Source organism: Mauremys reevesii, linkage group 11 (assembly GCF_016161935.1).
Source record: "Mauremys reevesii isolate NIE-2019 linkage group 11, ASM1616193v1, whole genome shotgun sequence".
NCBI lineage: Eukaryota > Metazoa > Chordata > Testudines > Geoemydidae > Mauremys > Mauremys reevesii.
The window spans coordinates 31,174,964-31,198,738 of NC_052633.1; the positions used below are offsets into that span (position 1 = coordinate 31,174,964).

The 23,775-nt window shown below is 40.7% G+C and overlaps 1 long non-coding RNA gene across 1 annotated transcript in view; it reads right to left on the reverse strand.

Annotated features, from left to right (window-relative positions):
- Window positions 1-23,182: 23,182 nt before the first annotated feature.
- Window positions 23,183-23,775, reverse strand: part of LOC120374339 — a 63,137-nt gene continuing 62,544 nt past the window's right edge. The window contains exon 5 of the long non-coding RNA XR_005586016.1: window positions 23,183-23,718. This is a non-coding gene — a long non-coding RNA (uncharacterized LOC120374339). The remainder of the gene's footprint in view (window positions 23,719-23,775) is intronic.

The following is a 23,775-nucleotide window of genomic DNA, read 5'->3' on the forward strand; positions in this document are numbered from 1 at the left end:
GCCTTTGATAGAGTTAGCCAAAATGGTATAGCTCAAATAACTTCATGGTATCCTGCGGACCTTTAACTGTCAGAAGAAGATAGGAAAATGTGGGAGAAAATAGGTAAACACTTATGGAGTCAACAATCTGAGTTTCATGGGACAGATCTTCCATTGATGGAAATCAGTGTAGCACTACTGACATCAATGAAGTGATACTGATTTACACATATCTGTGTGGATGGATCTGAAGAAGAGCTCTGGATAGCTCGAAAGCTTGTCTTTTGCCATCAGAAGTGGTCCAATAAGAGATATGTCACACACCTTGTGTCCAGATGGAATTTGTAATTCTTTCAGCGTTCTATTGTAATTCTAAAGAACACTGCTTATTATACTGTATCAAATACACCCAGCAGCTTTATATAGGAACATAAGATGGTGTCTATCCTCTTTACATTGTAGAAACAGTAGGTGAGCATCCTAATTGCCTTATTTCTTTGTGCTGTTGTGTTGGGAAGAGGGATAAGTTTAAAAAAAGGCTAATGTACAGTATACGCAGGAAAGTCCTGACTAGCTTGCACTGTATTAGATTTTTTTTAAATGCAAGACTTAAGAAGTAGGTCAGATCAGTATTAAAGTACCTTATTTGTAGCTTTGACTTTACTAATAACTTCCAATGATTACTTTAATCACTTTGACGTGCTCAGTATTAGTCAGACTTCTTGCACTGATATATTTTTTGCACTTAAATAAAATTTCATTTTGATTTTCTCTGCATGTCTACTTAGTATGAATGATAGACTTTTTCTTTACCATAATATTTAAAAAAAAATCAGATTAGTCACTAGTTCTAATGGGATCACATCCTTTAAACTCACTGAAAGGCTAAGTCTCTAATGCTTAGTCAATGGAAGTTTAAATTAGAACATTAAAATAAAAAACTAAAATGCAGCTGGGCAGTAAAAACATTCTGGAGGAAATAAGGATTTTTCTTCTTAAGAAAATATGAATTTAGGGTAGGAATTTTCAAAAGCATTCAGCATTGGACTAACTGCTCCCATTGAAGTTAATGGAAATTTCCCCATTGGCTTCATTAGCAGGGAGTTAGCTCAACACTCAGTATTTTTGAAACTCTTACCCTTAATATCACGATGCCACATTATGTCAACTCTGCTTGAGGCTGAGGAGAGCTGGAAGAGGCCAAGCGATGTGGAAAGAGGAGCATCCAGCTAAAAGAACAACTCTAAATGACTCAGCCAGGTGGAGATGCTCCCTGTAGGCTGACCTGTAGAGGTGCTGAGTTTGAACACAAGAAAACTAATTTAAAGCTCAGCTGTGTTAATGTGCAAGATATACACACTGTGTCCAGCTGCTTGAGGGGATTCTGATCCAGCTTCCAACCAGGAGTTGGCATACACAATAGTCCTTCATGGACTATGGCAGGATCACTATTCCTGTGTCAATAAGGAAGATCACTAACTATTCCGTCCCCTACACCATTTCTAAAGTTTTCTGCGTTGCTCCCCAGTACCCATCAGCCAAGAGCCAAAGAACTGAACTTGAAATTCTATGTTTGATCACTACATGGAGTTAGTGTCTTTTTTTTTTTTAAATGATTTACATGGTACTGAATTGTACTACTGAAGCTACTCTCCAGCAAACAGTAGTGTGCTATGGCTCAGTGTTTTATTTTCCCATATCCCACATTAAGATGATTTAGCTTACCTTGTGTACAGTCAAATATATAAGAAATACGCAGTTTGGGGATGAAGATCAAGAGTGAACAGCTATGAAACAGCAGTCACTGAAAGGAAATGAAATAAGCGTGACATACACCTACACTATATGTTCTAAAACAATATATCCTGTCGTATAAAAACAAACTAGAAATGTATCAAGGCCTTGACAGAAGGAAAAAGAATCAGGTCCGGCAAAAGAAATAAATATGATCTAATCCCTTTCTAAATATGGTCAGATTTTCTTTCCCAAGTCATCTAATGATTCATGACACACAACCACTATTAATGAGTTATTCAATTTAATAGTTTGATAATGCATACTTCCTACAGACCTTTCAAAGAAGAACTATCAGGCTATTTCACAAGGCAACCTCAGTCAATATAATTTAAAGCTTTTTTAATGTCTTGTCAGGAGATAAATATCTTTTATTTTGCCTCTCAGATGAGTCTGATAACATGCAAAATATTCCAAGAAGACTGTTTAATTTTTGCAAACTTTGAAAAATAAATGATTAAATTGAAATTGATCTTAAACAAGATAGGAGAGATATGCAGATAGTACAGAGTCCACTTTCAAGATATGGTACTCAACAAAAAAGCCCAATTATTATTCTTTGGAAAAAGTAATTCCTGTTTGCCTTATGTCCTAATCATTCTGGGTTATTTTAAATTGAAGTATATTTTACCAGCTATATAGCATGGTGATACTTTGAAAATGAGTATCCCAATTTGAATGTTTACAGATAGCTTTATCCCTGTTCCCTTTCACGGCATATTTATTTAAATTTCAGGATGCTGGCAATTTCAGACCAACAGAAAACAAATGCTTAGAATGGCATGTGTACGTGCATACAATATACACTGTACAGACAATTAATGGACTACATTGAGTCTTTAGCCTACGCTAGAGGCTCACATACAATAGTGTGTTGTTCAGGTATCCTCACTTCAGACATCAGCAGAGCTGAACGAATAGTTAAAAGTTCTCTATGAATATTCATTCAAATTTAAAAACAAATTTTGACTTGACCACTTTCATTTCCCACAAACATTTGAATAGTCGCATTTTACTTAACTCACAAAAAGTAAATGTTAAGTTTGAGTACAAGAATATCAGGCTAAAGTAAACTTCAAATAGTATTAGCAAATATAGAGTTTTAACACCCAAACTATCAAATAAGCCAACTCACCAACAGCAGGTCTTGGCTAAGCCTTGAAATTAACTGAATTGGTCCCAATTTTAACCAGTGGCTGATAGTTGGGTAGTTGAACTCCTCTAGCTTTACACATATGCAGGAATTCCTGTCTGTCTCCACCAGCAGGACTTAGCTAGAGACAAGCCAAAAACTAAACTATTATTTAGTCAACTTTCTAAGAAGTGTGGGGTTAAGAGAAAATGGGCCCCAGATCGAAACTATTACTTTTTAGCAATTACTTTGCAAAAATCAAAACTAAGCCAGTTTTCCATCTCTATTTTGTCTCTTCCCATTTTTATTCTCTTGGGCTGAACACTGCTGTGGGTTCCAAACCATGAGTCCTCATGTACTGTGGAGTACACAAACAAGGAAGGTTGAGTTGTAGAGATCAAGGGTCCTCTGGGCAGAATAATTATATCCCTGGATTGTGTCAAGACTAATCCAAGTGGACACACATTGGATTCTCATGTGTGGATTCTCACACTTCTCATTTATCAGTTTCCATGATTGTTTCAGAAATTAGTGAGGTTAATAAAATGAATACTCTACCTCTCCTAAACCAATGAGTTTTTATTACTATGCCAGCATCCATGTCCCACAACCATACTCCCTTCTGCAAGTATCAGATAATTAGATATTCACTACAATTAGTGTGTACTGTAAGTATTTTCAGTGCTCCCTCAACTCTGCTGAGGCCCAATCTCTCTTCTGGGCAGACATATTGTGCATACATTAGTTGTGCTGTTAAAAAAAAACAAAAAAAACCCCAAAACACCCTGGCTAAATATTTGCACCTTATCTCTAATTACTTGATTTGTGGCTGTTGCCATGCAAATTGTGTCTGCAAAAGTAAGGGAAATAATGCAAAGCACATTGTTTTCAGGTGAACAAAACAAAACTGAAATTCAGTGGACCCATTTCTTGGTTTTAGTTGAGCTGTGCTTGGCACTCCCAAAAGGGGAGAAAAAGCTTAATTTCCCCATCTTTGCAGCTCTTCACTTCTGGGACAGACTAGGAGTTAGTTCAGCACCCAGAGTAGGTGTTTCAGTCTGATCTCCTTTAGCACCAATGGACCACTTGAACAGCTAAGAATAGCCAGAGCACAGGCACACACTGACCAAGCCTCCTACACCAGGAAAATTCCCAGCTATAGTCTGTTAAGGTCATTTCTTCCACTAGAACAAAGAGGGAGCTATAACAGACCGATGAGGCTTAGTGAGTTTATAAAAACAACCCAGTAAAAACTTTACTTGACATGCATAAAGCTTCCAGAGATCTGCTCTGAATGTACAGCTTGTTGTCCAATAGTCATATTAAGTAAGAATAATTTTTATTTCTGAAGCTATATTGTCACTCTGCTATAAGATATTTTTTTACAGTGACAAAGATTGTTTTTCCTGCCAATTAGAAATGTAATGTAGTCTGAATTAACTGCTACAGAAATATTCAAACAATCTCTCTCTCTCTCTCTCTCTCTGTATACACACACACACACACACACACAGAAAGGTTATAGTCAAAGTTGAATATAACTAGCACCCTAAACAGACGTTATCCAATTCATTTTAAAAACAGTTTTCAGATGAGTTTTGGGTGAAACTACCAGTACTTTGCGCAGACTGAATCCAGGTTTTCCATAATATTGTAAGCCATTTGGCGTATAAATTTTGAATTTTGAGTCCAGGAGAGACATAAAAAGCAGGAAGATTCACACAGCAACTAGGTTCAGATGATATGTATTACATATTCAATAAAGATAAAATATTCACAGCTTGGAGCTAAACTGCAGATATTTTTGAATTCTATTCAAGTCAGTGGGACTACCTGAATGAGTAAAGCAAGCAGTACTTGGCAGTACTACATTTTTGATTTTACATGGAAATCCTGAAATGATTTTCCTGCAAAACCTATCAGCCTCAAAAACCACATCATGATGAGAGAAATTAGGAATCCATGGTCATGGGTTTATTTTCTCCCACTAGTGTGCACGTAAGAACAACCACCATGCACTCAAAAAGGAGTTTCTCCACTAACATATCTTTTAACTTAGAAACATGTGTTGACAGCTACATTTCTCAAACAGCAAGATTCAAGCTTTCTTATGTTAGAAGATAACAGAATATTATTGTGCACTAATATTATATACAGACATTTTTTTAATAATTATTTTGTCTTATGTAAGGTGTTCAGCTGAAAGCATAAAGTCTGAAATCACCTGCATAAAACACATGCTGGTACAAATGTCTCAGCAGTAAAGCTGTATACAAACTTCCATAACTATATCCCAAAGATCAGGGTCAGGTTTTAGTTAGAAAACCAGAACTTTGGCCTTCTCTGGAAGGTTTGCAAACCTCTTAGAAAACATAGGTTAAGTTTTGGGCAAAAAAAATGGTGATTTAGGGGTTGTGGTGAATTTATTTTTTAAATAAAAAAATATTTTGACCCTAAAGCCAGGCACAATGGATTGGTTCTAAATGAGTTTCATTTTGAGAGGTTTCTTAAATTCAAAAAGCCAAGAACAAATAAGGTACAAATCTTTATGAACAAAAGTGAGTGTGTGGAGACAATGTGCAGGTTTCCATGAACCTGTGTGACTCAAAATTGTCAAGTTCACCACAGCTCTTTACTTATTTTATATGACCAGAATTTAAAATAAATAAATAAATAAATGATCAGATGTGGCTGCTGTGATTTCAGATGCTTCCACTCTCAAACTGAAGAGTGGTCTAATAGCATAGGCCAGTGGTCCCCAACGCAGTGCCCGCGGGCACCATGGCACCCACCAAGGCATTTATGTGCGCCCGCCTAGTGCCCAGCAAGGGAGAGAAGCCACGGCCCCACGCCTGATGAGGACAGAGAACTCAGGCTGTGGGCGCGGTGTTCCCTGTTCCCGGCAGGCACAGGGCCCGCCTAATGCCCAGCAGGGTAGAGAAGCCACGGCCCCGCGCCTGCCGGGGACAGAGAACTTCGGGGCTGCGGGCGCCGGTGTTCTCTGTCCTCACGGCTTCTCTCTTCTCTCTAGAGTCATATATTATGTAATATTAAATACGATGTTTTTTGTATTATTTAATGTACAAATACAAAATAAGCCTTCAAAAGTTGTTGGCGCCCGCCACACTCTTCTGAAAACATGAATGTGCTACGGGCCACAAAAAGGTTGGGGACCACTGTCATAGGCACAGTTTTTTCAGAAAAGCTTTTATAGGCATATGCTGTTTTTGACTCAGGTACAAACTGCATACAGGAATCGTGGTAGATGTGACAAACACAATGATGTTTTCTTTGATTTCTAAATGTACTGGATGCATGTGTCACATTACTCTCTCAAGACAGTAAAATAAATCAAATACAATAGCATCAGGAAAGAAAGTTAACAGAAAGCACCTGAAATATGAAAGAATAAAAGGAACTAGTGCAAAAGTCCCCCCAGAGGATGCAGTAGGTTTAAGACTGCAATCACAGATGGCTAAGAATGTTAGCTAGGGGTGGACATGTGGGGAGTGGTCACAGGGGTTACTCCCCTGACTCCCAGCTTCTCCCGGCCAAAAAATTTCTCCACCAGTTGCTGTCCCGGCCTGTCAGGATGAGCAGCTGGCGTGCCAGGACACTGTTAACTTAGGTTTACGTCTGTGCCTGAGGATGCACAAGGTAAACATATCATCTCGACCCACCTGCGGCTTATCCTGATGGCCCGAGAGCCAAAGTTTGCTGACCCCTGAATTTATAGGGTTGGCTTACGAACGGGTTATAAACTTTTTCCATTTTTACTTATCCATCTTGAGGGAGGGCGGTCAGCTTCTAAATGAACTGGCTTATGATTGAGTATAAATGGTAATTACAGCCTGATTACTTGGAATTTATGGAAGTTAAATGAATTCTACTAAAAAACCAAAACAAAACAAGTTTGGCACAAAATTATTATTCTGATTGCAGCTTTAAAACATGAGTTATTCCATAAAATGCTTTTGCATGGGTCATATCTGCTAAGTTTTTGTTTGTTTGGTTTTTTTGAGAGGGTTGGGGGTTGTTTTTTAAATTATTTTCATAACAAGTCCGCAGTCACAGGACAGTATCTACTGCAGCATTGACAGATTAGGGCCACCTGGTGTTTTTCCAGTTGATTTGCATTTTCTTGCTCAAGGTGATTTCTTTGTTACTAGTATTGATGACTCAAAGTTCTGACATGTTGTATACACTGAGTTTCTGTGAGGTCAAGGACAATCTCAGCAGTAAACATAAACATATAAATAAAAATAGCATGCACAGAAATGGCCACCTAAATTTTCAGATATTTTGTCCTCAACATTTCTTTTATTTGAATTTGTCCTCTTATTAATGAAATACAACTATAAACTCAGGTCAATTAAGGATGCTAGAACTGAACACTGTCATCCCAGGAGCAGTCTCTAAATACTATACATGTGCAATTTTACGATTTTTTTCTCATCATTTTAGACTACCTTTAATATAGTAAAGGCTCTCTGCGCTAACAGGCTGACTGTTTATCATTATTCATAGACTCAGACTTTAAGGTCAGATGGGACCATCATGTTCATCTAGTCTGACCTCCTGCATATTGCATTTGATGGCTGTAATTTGTTACCACCGAATATAAAACTAGCTAATGGAATACAACTGTCTCCAACAAGCTTTTCAAAAGACAGAGTCCTATTTAAAATATGTTTTTACATATAATATATATCAAATTATAATATAATAGGTAATTTCAGGATTTCTAGTGGCCACAGGCCTAACCCTACCCCAGAAAAGCCTACCCTTAATAATCATAATCCTAAACAGGGAAGCCTATTGGCCCCAGGTCTAAAGCTAGCAGGGAGAGCCCTTCCTTTCACAACCCTAATCATAGCCTGGGGACCCCTACTCTTAGTAACCCTAACTCTAGCCCACAGTCCCCTACCCATGGCAACTCCAATCCTAGTCAGGGGATCCCTACCCTTAGTAACACTAACCTTAGCTCAAGCCCAGGCAGCCCTATTTGTTCCAGGTCTCACCATAGCCTCGAGATTCCTACCCTTGGTAATGCTAACCCTAGCTTGGTGATCACTAGCCTTCGTAACCCTAATCCTAGCCCAGGGAGCACTAATGACACACCAGGTATAACCCTAGGCCCGAGAGGATCACCCTTAGTCCCTCTAACCTTAGCTTGAGATCGCTACTGGCCACAGGCCTAATCTTAGCTTGAGGATCCCTACTCTTATTGACCCTAACCTTGACCTGGGAAGCCATACTGTCCCCAGGCCTAAACCTAGCCCAAAGAACCCTACCCTAACCATAAACATGCATTGCCCACTGAACCCCTTAAAATGGGGCCCCCAAACTGAATCTTTTTTAGCTCCCATGATCTCTTAATGTGTTATTGGCAGGCTTACTTGATTGATTTCTAGTTGAAGTTTTCCAAGTCACAGTGCAGACTCCCAAGGGAAGGGATCAGGAAGCCAGAGATACTTCCCCTGGAAACAAATAGGTAAGAAGTGGGTAGGTGGAAACACGGCACCACACGTTCCTACATGCTGACCAGCAAAGCTGGCTGGACATATGGGGGCAGTATGCTGCCCTATTAAAGGGTATCCAAAATTATACTCCCACCCCCCACCTTTGGGTTCAAGAAAGGACCCTTCAGAGGCATTTTACCCCCAAATTACCTTGGGCTGGTGAATGTGCACACTGCCCCTTAACTCAGGGAATGGTTTTAAGGGCACAATTCAACCCTGAGATTTCAATTAAGGTTAACAAATCTGGGCTTGGAGAGGATCAAAGGGGTTGGAATAAATTCCAAAGTCAAGGGACCATTACAGAGCTTGCCTTGCCAACAGCTCTCTCCTACTTTTAGTGAGGTTATTCCAGTCATGTACAACATAACTGCATGAAGAGAGAGGCAGACCCTCAGGAAATCAGAACGTAAACCATTTAAGGCTTTATAGGTTAAAAACCACACTTTGAACTTCAGAGCACTGGTTTAATGTGCTTTCTGTGTGCAATAGCCTTTCATAAGCAAGCAGTCACATTCTGCACTAGTTTCTGGGCTGTATCCCACATTACAATAATCTCATTTCAAGGTGACAAAGACATGTATAATTGTGACACATGCAGATTTGGAAAGAAAAGGATGTACTCTTCCCACCAAATGCAAATGGAAATAACTACTTCTGGCTGGTGCTCTACTGGAGCACCAATAAGTAACACAGATGTTGCCTACATGCCAGATTACAGTTGCAAATAAAATATGCAATCCTTCAGTCAAGGGTGCCAGGAATCATCAGTATTCCCTGCTGCTTTTCCCAGTCTCACATTAGTGCCATCTTATCGAGAGTGGGCCTCATCCGAGCCTAAAACTCATGGAGGCACTTGCAATTGATTCCGCTGCATCACCTGGGCCAGACATTATGGAGAAAGAGGTGCTATGCTTTGGTCCTTCATCAGATGCACCAGCCCTCATATTTCCATATAACCCTCCCAATAGGCTCGTATATATTCTGAGCAGGAGGAGTTACCAAACAGACTCTTTCAGCAACCTACAGGACAGGTCCCTTGCAATGGAGGTTCAGTTGCCCAATATAACCCTTTAGGATGTCTAAGGAAAAAAAAAAGGACCATTCAAGAGCAGCACCATCTACCTCTGCTCTAGACTGCACACATCATTAAATATTTATGCTCAACTGTATCAAAAGGCAGCTGATAGATTTAGAAAAATCAGCAGAGACATTTGACCATTGCCTGCCACACAGAGATGATTCTATGATTGGGCAATAACGAGACTGGAAGGCACCTCGAGAGGTCATCTAGTCCAGTCCCCTGCATTCAAGGCAGGATTAAGTATTATCTAGACCATCCCTGACAGGTGTTTGTCTAACCTGCTCTTAAAAATCTCCAGTGATGGAGATTCCACAACCTCCCTAGGCAATTTATTCCAGTGCTTAACCACCCTGACAGTTAAGAAGTTTTTCCTAATGTCCAACCTAAACCTCAAATGCTGCAATTTAAGCCCATTGCTTCTTGTCCTATCCTCAGAGATTAAGGAGGATAATTCTTCTCCCTCCTCCTTGTAACAATCTTTTATGTACTTGAAAACTGTTATATCCCCTCTCAGCCTTCTCTTCTCCAGACTAAACAAACCCAATTTTTTCTAGTCTTCCCTCATAGGTCATGTTCTCTAGACCTTTAATCATTTTTGTTGTTCTACTCTGGACTTTCTCCAATTTGACCACTTCTTTCCTGACATGTGGTGCCAAGAACTGGACACAATACTCCAGTTGAGGCCTAATCAGCATGGAGTACACCAGAATTACTACTTCTCGTGTCTTGCTTACAACACTCCTGCTATTACATCCCAGAATGATGTTCCTTTTTTTGCAACACTGTTACATTTTTGACTCATATTTAGCTTGTGGTCCACTATGTGAGACCACAGTACTCCTTCTTAGGCAGTCATTTCCCATTTTGTATGTGTGCAACTGATTGTTCCTTCCTAAGTGGAGCACTTTGTATTTGTCCGTATTAAATTTCATCCTATTTACTTCAGACCATTTCTCCAGTTTGTCCAGGTCATTTTGAATTATAATCCTATCCTCAAAAGCATTTGCAGCCCCACCCAGCTTGGTATTGTCTGCAATGCAATCACTGCGGTTTGTGTCTCATTCCTAGGTCTGTAACCATGTTTACTAAGATAAAGGACATCTGAGGATTCCCAAAACTGGCAGAACTATCACTTTCTTTATGGCCTTTCCCAAAATGGGAGTTTAGAAACCCAATGATAAGCAAGACAAACACCATCAAGAGATGCTTTCTTCAGCTGAGAACTCACTCTAGCTTCTAGAAGAGTAATTGACATGTGCTGTTCTCCTCTTTTAGTGATAGATGCATCATTTTTACCAATAATGGGCACAGTACCCAGGGCCGGCTCCAGGCACCAGCTGAGCAAACAGGTGTTTGGGGCGGCTAAGGGGAAGGGGCGGCATGTCAGGTTCTTCGGCGGCGGGTCCCTCGGTCCATCTCAGAGGGACGGACCTGCCGCCGAATTGCTGCTGAAGAAGAAAGCGGCGCGGTGGAGCATTTGCTGATAAAGATCAGGCCTTTTTTTTTTTTTTTTTTTTTTTTTTGCCGCTTGGGGCGGCAAAAATCCTGGAGCCGGCCCTGACGGTACCTTACCGTCTCTGGCTTTTATCAACCAGGAGGGACTTCAGACCATAACTTATGAGGTGGATTGAAGCACCAACATCTCACCATGTAACATTAGCCAAAATTCAAACAGAGAACACTGGATGCTAGTTTTGGCAAGACATCAACCTACCTCAATGGCAATAAATAGTTCAGTCTAGATCCAAGTTACACATTAACAAGATAATTTTTGTAGCAAAAAACTGACCCTGTAAATGAGTAGGAACAATGTATATTAAGTAAGAGATCAGCCACCTAGAACAGTTCTGCTCAATGAGACTTTTGATATGCTATGGTGCTTCATCACCTGCACAACTATGACAGAAGACTTCAAAAAGTCTGTCAATCAGTCCAATTCCATGCAAGACTGGTCTCTAGCCATCTTTCCTCTTGCTTTGCTTCATTTGTCATCTCTAAATCAATGTGACCCATGAGAACAAAGCCATCAGAGAAGGCATTGAGGGCCTCCCTCTATTGATAGGCTATTATCTTTTAGCCTAACAAATATTTAATAGAACAGCCAGCTAGTTGGATGGCGCTCTCACTCAAGACTGCTTCAAAACTTACCAGTTCCATCAGCCTTTAAGAAAGGGCTATTATGCTAGGTAGCTGGCCCCAGTCCTAGATCAAACTAAACATAATGGTGTTCCCCCTGCCCCCCACAAAGCTGCTACACCCTTACCTCCCTGACATCACAAATAAATGTCATAAAATCTTGTTTCTCTTTTTTCTTTGTAACAGATTTAAAAAAAAATTATACCTTATAAATGTGAGATAGTTTCCCCCTCAAAGAGAACAGCAGTGGTTTTTTTCTCTCTCTCTCTCTCTCTTCCAAAAAGAGTGTTTCTCTCTCTCTCTCTCTCTCTTCCAAAAAGAAAAGGCAGCAACATTCTGCATTTTTGCTTTTATTTTCAGTCTCCTGGGTCAGCTTACTGATTTGGCAACTGCTTTAATTTAACAAGCTCTTCTTTCTCTAAAAGGAAGCTCAATTTTCCCTACTGATTCTACATGATTTCACTATCCAATCTTGTGGCAGCATTCCAACTTTGAGAGGAGTAAAGCTGTTAGTCCCCTAAAGCCAACCATATGGTCCTGGCAGAGTAAGCACTCCCTGTTGTATCTGTCTTCAGATAGATTGCTGCCCTGGATAAAAACATCTTCTTGGAGGAGTTTATCTTTCTTGTTAGCATATTCATTTCCCATGTATGTCAGTGAATGCCAAGAAACTCTATTTTTAACTAACATTAAGGACTCAAGACAAACTGAAAGAAGCAAAGCAATGCAAAGTAAAGGTGACACTCCATTTCCTAATTGTCCCATCGAACTTATCATTGCACCGTATATAGTCAGTGATGTCTGAAATGACTTGACCCAAAGCACTATATATAATTTGCTTTTGTCAATCTTTAGCACAAACTTGGGCCCTGATCTTGCAACCACACCTACCTGGGCAGACCCTTGCACCCATGCAATGCTGTTCTGACTTCAGTGGGTTTCCACAAGGCCCGATTCTTACAAGCACATGGTGTGCCATTGAAATTAGCGGGGGTGTTTCTGGGTGCAACAGTCCATCTGCACTGAGCTGATGGCAAGACTGGCACCATACTATTGAAAGTAGGGTGTGTGGTGTGTTTTTGTTTTTGTTTTTAACAGCCGCTTGAAAGGAAACAAAAAAAAGTTTAAAATCCTACAAAATGGAATGAAAATTGACATGCTGCAGGATAACAAGCTACTCCTTGTAAAGATTCATTTATATTTTTTCTCTAAACACATTACATGGCATTAGACAATACAATATGTGGTGCATTTAGGTATTTTTAAAATGTGTATAGTTGATCAATAGCCCCTTACAGCTCTGAAGAAGCCATTAGAGTTTGCTTTGTAAATACACGGATTTTTAAAAACAAGGATCATGATGTGATGAAACAAGAATATTTGTAAAAAATAAGCCTTATACCTTATTAAGCAGGCTATTCCACTCTTTTCCACCCCAAAATAACTTAGCACAGATTTTGAACAAGATATGCATTCTATTTTAATTTGTAAATGAAAGATGGTTTGAGTCATTATGAAAGCAAAATAAATAAAATAAAAATCTATCTCCACTTAAAACTTTAATATATAACAATAAAATGGTGAAATCAAATTTTATGTTTAAAGAAAAAACCCTCCACGTTTTTAAGACCAATCCTTTCCATGCTGAATATTAATCCAGAGTGCCTATTGTACATTATAAACTCCCTGAAACATGGATTCTAAATGGAAATGCTGACACAAACATTACAGAGATGCTTGCAGGCTTTGCTGTAATACAGTTTTATTTACTTGAGTTGCCAGATCTTGGGAAGAGAGATTTCAAGGTGACCTTGGAAAAAGTGATCCAGCTGTCCAGGAGCTCAAGATGGATAATATTTTATAGACTACAAACCCAGGGACAGCATGAAGGGCTGTCTTTTGTTGTTTTTTAAATTCTTTTACAGTGCTTAACAAATAATCTAGTTAAGCCACTAAGAACAGGGGTTAATAGAAACTTCCTGAATTGGTTCAGGGCTTGTCTACATGGAGACATTAGTGCAGAGTAAGCCCAGGTGTGAATTTAAAGCACACTAGTTATTCCACTCTAACTCCCCATGTGGGCACATCGACTGTGTGCTAAGGGTCTGTCTTTACAGCACAAGTTATAACTCAAATGTAACCCCCTAACTCCACTCCTGTCCACACACAAAGCTCTCTGGCTCAAGTTAAGTGGTGCTTTAAACTCAAGCTAGCGAACCTGTGGGGTTGAGGGGTGGATTGAAGCTTGAGTGATGTTGATGCTTGAGCTAGTAAAACAGTGGGGATGCAACAGGCTGAGTTATAACAACTGATCAGCTAATCTAAACACTCTGTGTAATCCCCAGTGTTGTTTTGAAGCATAGTCACGCTGACTGAAGCAAGGCTTGCTCGAGTGCAATAACTCAAGTGTGCTAACATGTAATGAGACACTTACCTCTGGAGCGCCTCCCTGTGGCAGGATGTAGTGTTGTAGCCCTTTTCTGACCCTTGGTGCCCCCAGAAGGCTATTAGCCAACCTTGGTGGGGTCTTCAGTGGTTTGGCCTTTCAACCACGTCAAAAGTCCAAACAAACCCTTTCTGGGATTTACCTGTGGCTGGTAGGGGAACTCATCCACCCACTACTCCAGCTTCCAACTCAGGGACTATGTAAACAGCAGCCACGTACTTCTTGATTCAATTTGTTGCTGCTTTTCCCTGGGCCTCTTGACACCAGCCTTCTTTAGCTTTACCCTTATCTCAGGGTTAAGGTTCTTAGATCCTCTCTCTGCACAAACCCAGCTATGCAAAATACAGCCAGAAAACAAACTGTGGCTATCCTTCAAACACCTGTTGTAGCCAGAGGGAAGCCTTGTTCTAGACCTAGCAAAGAACTGCCCTGCAGCTCCTTTTATGTCAGCTTGCTGGGCTCTGATTAGCTGTTGTTAGCCCTTCTAGCACCATGTCTCTGTACCTTCCAAGATGGCTGCTCCAGTGAGGCCTCTCTAGGCAGACGTGGAGTACTCATCTTTGCTGCTTCCTGGGGTGGAGTGTAGTAGGACTGAAGGGCCTCCTGTAGGGACCTGCAAAAGCCAGATACAGCCTGTCACAAGGATCAAACCCAGAAACAACAAACCACAACCATCTCTGTCTGTGGCTGGCCATAAGATTGATCCCCATTCTATTAGAAACACACCTGGCCATGGTGCCACATTGGGGAACTCTTGGCTTAATTAGGGTGTATATTTGAGTCCATTATATTCAGCTGTAATGTAAGGGATCTGCAGGCCTGTATTCTGTAAGACATTAGCTTAAGTAAGTTAGTATAAGTATAGTCAAGTAGAATAGGTCTATGACCCTTGGCATAGATAAATGGCCAGACAGTTACCATTTATCTTTTCAGGGAACTAAAAATAGTTTGCTTAATAGTGGGAGATGGAATTTAACAGTAAATGGCAACCACAGGAACAAGGAAGTGATAACCACAAATCTACTTGAGCAAGAGGTGATGGATATGATAATGAGTTAAATGACATTAATATGGATTATTTTGTTAATCTATGGGATAAGTACAACCTACTATGATGAGGATAAGCAAGTTAGATTTGGGCATGGCAGGCTAAGCATTAAAATGAATATTCATGATAGGCTCAAGTCCTATAAAAGGGCAAACCACCATGTGGAGGATGTTAGCTTTCTATCATTTGACCCTTCAGCTCTATTGTTATCTACCACTAATATGGGCATTCAGGAACCTAAAGCATTGGACTCATTGGCATACCAGAGATAGGGCTGGCCCTTTGTCTCTTACCACCAGGTCCTCAAGGAAGTGTGTAAGTATGCAAATCCAAGAGCATATGCCAAGAATGATACCACAGATATCCCCAATACTGTATTATACCTATCTGTTTATATAGCTTAGAGCTTTTCTGGCTTTATTACTGAGTCTAATAAAAATCTCTAAGGCTTTGCTTTGCCCTCAGTGTGAGTGTCCTTGCCACACACCCCAAGGTTCCCTACAAAATACTGAACTCATTGGTTTTAGTTTGGTGTAGCCTGATTCTGGGAAAAGGATCTTATTACCCTCAGCTCGTTAATCAGATCAATTGGCAATCAATACAAATATTAACCATTAAAAAGGCAACATACTCAATAAGAATGCAGTCCTTAAGAGAGCTCTAAATGGTACAGAACACAATTGCCCATCTGTTTAACAACATAGGTTTCTGTGAACATATAGCTATACAGCGCCAGTTTCCTGTTGAATACAGAATCCAGTTCATGGACTCTGTGCTGATATTTAAAACTCTCCAGAAATTTGTTCCTAGCTACCTGAGAGATCTCCATGCCAATGGCTTCCCTTTGCTATTTAAGTTTCAATGTTTTGGTAGAACTCAACTGAGATGGCAAGGCTTGTGAGTGCAAAAGACGGGGATTGAACGGAAGCTGGAACTAGACTATGGAATTCACTCCCAGAAAAAAGAAGACTGAGCACAGACTTAGATGCTTCAAGAACATAATGCAGAACTTGCGGCTTTCTCTCAATAATTTCTGCCCATAAAACATATACACACACATTTAAAACAACCACAGCTGGAAACAACTTGTAAACTAAGCAAAGGATTACTTCTGCAAGCTGAGAAGGAAGAAAGACAGAAAGAGAGAGAGAGAGAAAGAGAGACTGCTTAACCTTTATTAAAAGAACAACTTCATTATGGAAATTAGTTGCACAAGTCCTTTGAGTAGTTACTGTCCCTGATAGCTAAATGACACATAGTCCACCTCAAATTCCATATTCAAGCTATATGCATGCACAAGCTGTCATAAGAATCATATTTCTGTTAGACGCTGAAGAAATGTGCCATGAGTGCATTTAGTAAGTTTATCATTTAGAAAGACCCTACTGTTTCCTGTGATAGGAAGAACCACGCATGACAGAGGCTGGCCACATTATTTAACACACTTTTAGAAGGCACTCAGATACCATAGTGCAGTATAAGAACCTGAATTGAATAGAATAGCAATAGCAATAGTCCCTAACTATTTACGGTGAATTCTGCTTGAAATGGTAGAATATTTCAAAACAGTAAGAAACATAAATGTAAGGGTCCTCACTAAAGGAGCCAAAAAGAAAATTGGCATTTTGATAGAAAATATCTTACCAAAACACACACAAGCATACATTGTTTTTAAACTTTGAATCCAGATCTGCAGTTCTATATATTTGTCAGAATAAAGGAAAATGAGATTGCTATTCAGTGCAGAAATTATATTCTGGAGAAACTGAATGGGATCATTTTGCAGGGGCCAAAATAATATCCATTATTAACGTATCAACTTTCAGTATACTGGTTTGCTAAACAAAGCTAGAGTATATAAAAACCGACAGTATACAGATACAAGGACAAAGTCTGAGCCAAGTCTTTCCCTCAGTGAGGTCAAACAGCGTGAATGGAGGCAATCTACAATAGGAAATGTTAACAATTCTTTATTTCCATTGAAGAATACTGGGACATTTTTATAATGTTACCTCATTTAGGGTCTGATCAAGCACTTACATTTTTCTAATTGACTATCAGATAGTATGTAGATAAAAATCAGCTGGTCCCCTTGTGCAGTTCATTCTTGCATAGATAAATCAGGATCATCAGCTTTGCAGAAAACAATAGTGTATAGAACCTTAGAAAAGGAAATGTCACCCTACAGAGAGGAATATATTTATTACTGCACAAGTCACAGTTTAATGAAGAGTTCTTCTGGAGTCACAAAACATACAAGACAAGACAGCTAGATATGCTTTCAGTGGAATTACTCTAGATTTACACCAATGTAAACAAAAACAGAATATGACCCAATAGTTCTAACTATGGCTAATTTAGCCAAATCCTTCTTGTTTTATCCACACGAATAGGAATTTAATAGGACAATTTACATAAAGTGAGCAAGTTTTTTCCCCCATGTATCTGTTCTACATACTTCTCTTCTAATATACAACTGTTATTTTTTCACATCAATTGCAGTTGGAGTGATCAGCTATTCCAAAGGAATCACTGATGTCACTTTGTGGATTATGTAATGGATTGGAGGATTGTAGGATTAATAATTTTACTTGTATGTAGGTTACAAAAAAAAAAAAGGATGCTGTCCCAATCACATCTCTCCTCATTATGTATGGTTTTAAATTTAAAAAACACACAGTATTTTAACAGAAAATGACTGTCTGAACCAACAAAATGTGCAAGGTGTTGTCAAATTTTCTGCATTTAATTAGAAGTTATTTCTTTCCTCTGCTTATTCCTTGTTTCAACCTTAGATAACAGAGTCCAGTATTATCTTCCCATTAAGGACTCTGAAAAACCTCAGAACTATTGCAATAGTAGTTGTGGCAAACACAATGCAGGAATGCTGTGATTTATTTTCTGTAGAGAATATCAACCCTATAATTAGTAATCAGTTTATAGAATATAGGATCCAGACATTATTACTCAGGCAAAATATCTTGTTAATTTCATTGGGATATTTTTCCTCAGAAAGGATGTCAGGATATTTGATTTATTTATTTACATACCTTTCAACTCTCTTTGGGACTGGAACTACAAGATCCAAAATACACAAAGGAGGACAGCTCAAAGTATTTATGGCCAGGGGTGGCAAGTTTGTATAATTTTTGGTGGTGCCCAGAATGGGTCCAAGTCCCCTACCCCCCACCGCCACCTAAGGCTCTGGGAGTGAGTTTGGGTGTGGGATGGGGTTTGGGGTGCAGGCTCTGGGAGGGAGTTTGGGTGCGGGCTCTGGGATGGAGTTTGGGTGCTGGGTACGGGCTGTTGGTTGAGGTAGGGGATTGGGGTGCAGGAGAGGGTGCGGGGGGGGCGTTTGGGTGCGGAGTCCAGGCTCTGAGCTGGGACAGAGGGTTGGGGTGTGGGAGGGGGTATGGGGCATGGGGCTGGGCTGGAGATGAGTTTGGAGTGCAGCAGGTAGGCTGCCCCATGGCTGGGGTGGGGGTCTAGAGTGGAGGACTCCCCGCAGCCCTTTCCCCGCCAGCACAGGCGAGCTCCAAGGGAGGGGAGCCCATCCAGCATGGCACACACCCAAGATCCCCAGGCTGATGCTCAGGAGGTCCATCCAGGATACCTCCAGAGTAAACTTGGAGTCGCCTGCCGGGGGAGGGGGCTGATATAAACGCTCCTCCTCTCCTCCTTTCGCAGGCGCAGCAGCCACCTCAGCCTGCCCCCAGCCCTGCTACCTTGTAGCCGGCCTCAGTAGCAGCTGACAAGGAAGCGCAGCACGGAGCTACGGGGAAGCCGCCTACTGCCCAGGGAAGGCAGGAACTCTGGGGGAGAGGCGCGCGGGGCCGGGGGATGCCCCGGGGGAGGCACGCAAGGGCGGCAGGTGGGGTCAGGGAAAAGACCAAGCCCTGAAAATTGGTGGAGCTGGGCCCCTTGGGCCCTGAATTTGATGGAATTTGGGCACCCTGGGCCCATACAACTCGCTGCCCCCGTTTATGGCACAAATGGAAGCAGGAGGTGCTGGAAATCTCATTCAAAACCCGTTTCTTGTGAGTTTTCTAATCAAATTTTGCAGAACAAAGAGATTCAGATACTTTGGATTATCACTGCCTTCCAAAACAAGTGACATGTCTGCAAAAGTCACTGCATTATTTTGCTGAGGGCATTATTCATGATACTGGATGGCAAATGAAGCAAGGAATCCAAGTGTTTTTGCCATATTTGTAGGAACTCTGCTTTCTCAGCAATAAGCTTGTTACAGGCACTTTATTAGCACATAACTCTGCCAGGTCTACACTTGGAGCTATGGGAGTGATCCCCAGCTCACACAGACATACTTGTGCTAGCTCTCATAGAGCTAGCATGCTAAAAATAGTAATATAGCTACAGTGGTATAGGCAGCAGTGAGCTGCATACTGGCTAGTTGCCCCCAGTATGTACCAATGGGAGTCCAGTAGAAGGGGGCTGGCTTAAACAAGAAAAGGGGGTCTTCTTACAGTGTCTAAACTTGGTGGGGCAGGATCCTCTCCTGGCTGGTGTGCCATGGGGGTTTCAGATGACTTTCAGTAGCCAGCACCAGGTTGGAGCTCTGCCAATCTGGACACTGGTCTCTGCAGGGCTGGACAGTCTGACTCACGCACTAGATCCCACAGCAGTCCAAAAACTCCATTGGTGGGGAAGGAAAGTTAATCAGAGACTCCCTGAGCTGTTCTGCAGCTCTTACAGCTCCAAAGATCAAAACCGAAACTACAACTAGTCTCTTTGTTTCTGAGTCAGGCTGTCCCTTCCAATGAAGGGTTGAGAAGCCCTGGTTCACCACAAGCCCAGCAAAGTGCTTGTCATAATACCCAATGCAAACATCTTCCTATTAGCCTCAGTAAGAGTTTCTAGTCCATTCTGTCCCATCCCCGACTCCAAGCATACTGGAAATGGTGTCAGAGGGCTCTGGTAGTCATTATTGTTGTAGTCCTTTGGGTAGGATCCCTGCCCTAGAGGCTTAGTCCAGAGTTCCAGGAGCCGGCAAACTCAAGGTGGTGGTAATATATATGTAAAATTAGGAGATCAGGTCTTTCATTATGTGATCAGTTAATGCAGAAGAATGATGTATTGTTGGGCAAATTGGTTTTACAACTATTGTATATCATATAGTTGACCACAGTTGTAAAACCAATTCACCCACAGTGCATCACTTAAAGTTTAAAATATATTATACTGTAATAACAGCAGATTGTCAGATTATACATGTAAAAATTATATATGTAAATTTCCCTAACAAGCTGTTTATCTTAATGCATACAATAAGAGAAAAAAATTAAGAGTGCCTGAAAGAACATCCAAATTTCCTCACCTTGATGTTTTTAATCCAAAAAATTAACATTCCATTACAAATTTTTGCCTTTTTCTTTCTTTTAGGGAGGAAAAACCAACAACAGCATAACTGTTCATAAACACGCCAAAGGAAGGATTAGCATCAAATCATATTTTACAATCAGCACAATCTGTAATAACTGAAAATACAGAATTTATCTTTCACTTTATGTTTTTAAAGGGTATAATGGTTTCTGAACACGTCAAAGAAGGTTTATCCTAAAACAACATCAGCTGATGGATTATAAAAGTATTTGATGTCTTCACAAAAGAAAACAAAATCATTGTTTAGTATTGCATAGAGATTTCCATAATGGAACAGGCTAGTGGTCTATTTTATTGGCCTCTTTGGTGCAAGACTAACCAATGCTGGATGCATTAGGATAATACCTAAGTCCTTTATAAGCAATACTGTGCCAAGGGACATGGGTGTGGGGGTGAGCTTCCATAAAGGATTGTGAAATGGTTGATAAGGTTCTGTTACTGCCTGTCATTGATGACTAGCTGTAGGCTGAAAACGGAAGCAAGCATGTACATATATACTCCTGTAACTATACAGTTTATAACCACTGTCAAGACTCTTGATTGTGCCTTTTCAGGACCACACGCATTACCAAAAAGGAAGTAGGAGAAAATGGAGATCTCAAAATAGTATGGGCCCTGAAGATTTAGTGTTCTGACACATTGGATTGTGACTATATATAGGCACCTACTGACAAAATTTCACTTATTAGTTAAATAACAGATAGTTTCTGAACATCCTTTGGGTGAATGAGATCATTTGGGATCCAATAGTCTCAAGAATGCCTCTGTCCAAACCTTTCAAAGCTTTCTTATTGATGGTAGGATATTTAATGTTAGGATTTTTGTCGACAACATGGGAATAGTAATTTGTATTTGTTACCCAGAGCAGCAGTTCTCAACCTTTTTGGGCTCAGGACACGTGGGTAAATGCTTATGGCCTGTCACGACCCTGTAAATAGTCTGGGGGTAGAGGCCATGGGGTGGTTTCAGTCAGGTTCTGTCCCCCAGCCCACCCCAGGGTGGGTGATTGAGTCCTGCCCTGCGCTCACCTCATGGTGGCATCTCCTGCAGCTCCTGTAATGTGCAACTGGCTGGGCTTGGCTCTCATCGCTAGGTGTTTCAACCTCTGGGGTGGCAGTGCTGCTCACGTTTGGCCTCACCCTCCTTGACTGGACCAAGTTTGTCTGAGTGGAGTTGTGACCTGGCTCATGGGGTTGCAGTCCCACTCACTCAAATTTGGCCTACCTGGACTCCTGTCATCATGACAGCTAGGCCAAACCTGAGCGATGCTGGAATCCCAGAGTTTGCAGTGCCTGGAATAGGGAGACAAGTTGACACACGACTCTATGAAACATTCTGGTGACCAAATTTTGGGTCCCAACCCCTGGGTTGAGAAATCCTGACCTAGACAACATCAGTTTGTATTTGCTGGTCATTTATGCAGTTTAATATAACTTTATTCTCACTTTTCTTTTCAAATAAATGTTATTCACTTGAATTTTGGTGTTAAATTGAAATCTAGACATGCGTCTGAATCAGACTCTGAACATCTCCATCCTGTTTTCGGTTCTGGACCCAAGTTCAGATTTGCAAATCTGCAGTTTGCCACCATCTCTGTAGTGGGGCACACTAAATCTCCACATCAAAATGCCCTGAATTTCTAGGACATTGAATCAGGATTTGGTGACTCAGGCCTTTGCAACAGCTTATTTATTCTGCACCATGCACATTGTTTTAAATCACTCACTACTAGCTATAAGTTATACCAGTGGAAGGAGAGGGCATCTCTTTGTTCAGCCACAGCAGTTTTTATACATCTGAACAAGGGGCAAATATTTGAACTTCTCTATTGAAAAAAAAGACCATTAATCAAAAATGTGCATCAATTTGACCTCTTTGCCCATATTTTTTTCCTAAACAAACTGCTTTTTATGCCTTTATTTTACACTGGTCTCTTTTCCCCACTTACTTCTGTTTTTAGTGACTCATGCGTGATGCTGTATAAACTATATGGAACACTTTGTGTTATTATTAATACCAATATTATAAAATTGCAATGAGTTGTGCCAGATATGCTGTGTAAGTGGTCAGTGAAAATGTTATGATTTATCATGTTAGTATCACCTTTGTATTGTGAGTTATAGATATGTATGATATAGCTGTATTTCAAAACGGGTGCTGTTTCTGGATGACACCCCCAGACAGATTGGCATTAGCAGTGCCTAGCCTGTTTGATGGCCCATCAGCTGTACAATGAACCCACTGAAAGGGGCCAGGGGATACACCTTATCAGTCAGCAAGGCATGTAGGGGCATGCTGGTGGATGGAGAACTCTAAGGCTTTTCCATACCATGTGCTGTGAAGCTTGTGTTTGGGACACAGGAAGTACAACCCACATGGCAAATGGGTATAAAAAGGCAGCTGCATCTTTTCCATTTGGTCTTCATTCCTGTTTCTTATCTCTGGAACAACTTTTCTACAAACAAAGTTCTGAACAAAGGACTGAATGACTCATCCAAGCTTTGGATGTGTTCCAGAGGGACTTTCAAGCCAGCAAACTCACCAGTACTGCTAAGAACCTGATATATGGACTTTGAAGTCTCTGTATGTAGCTGATTGCTTTACCATTTAACAACTCTCTTCTTGTTCTTTTCTTTTATAATAAGCCTTTCGTTTTAGACACTAAAGGATGGGCTGTCAGCGTTGTATTCTGGGTCAGATCAAAACTAATATTGACCTGGTAATGTGGCTGGCCCTTTGGCTCAGAAGAACATTTTGTATAGTGAACAGAGTTTTTAAATAACTTCTCACTCTACTGGACCTATGTGCTGATTGGGAGCCAGGGAACTGGAATGCAATAAAGGGTGTTGTGAGATTTCTTTTTTAGCTTCTTGATAACCATTGTGGGGGACCAGAAGCACGGTTTGTGACTGGTTGGTGAGTCTAACTTCAGTGTTAGCCACCAGTTTGGGGAGAATCTGTTCTCCTTTTTGACCTTAGCATTTTCAGGGGGGCTACCCAAGGCATACCAGGTCACATGATGTTAACTTTTTTCTTCAGGCATCTGGAACATGGTTGTGGTCCTTTTTACTTCTTCCCTTTTTGGCTAATGGAGTAGGGGCACTCTAGAAGTAATTCTCAATAACATGGGACTGAATATGGATGTTCATCAGTCGTCTTATTCATACTTGCAGTTAGGCCCTGCAGAAAAGGGAAAGATGGTGGAAATGTATTACCGCACACAAGCCACACTAAGTC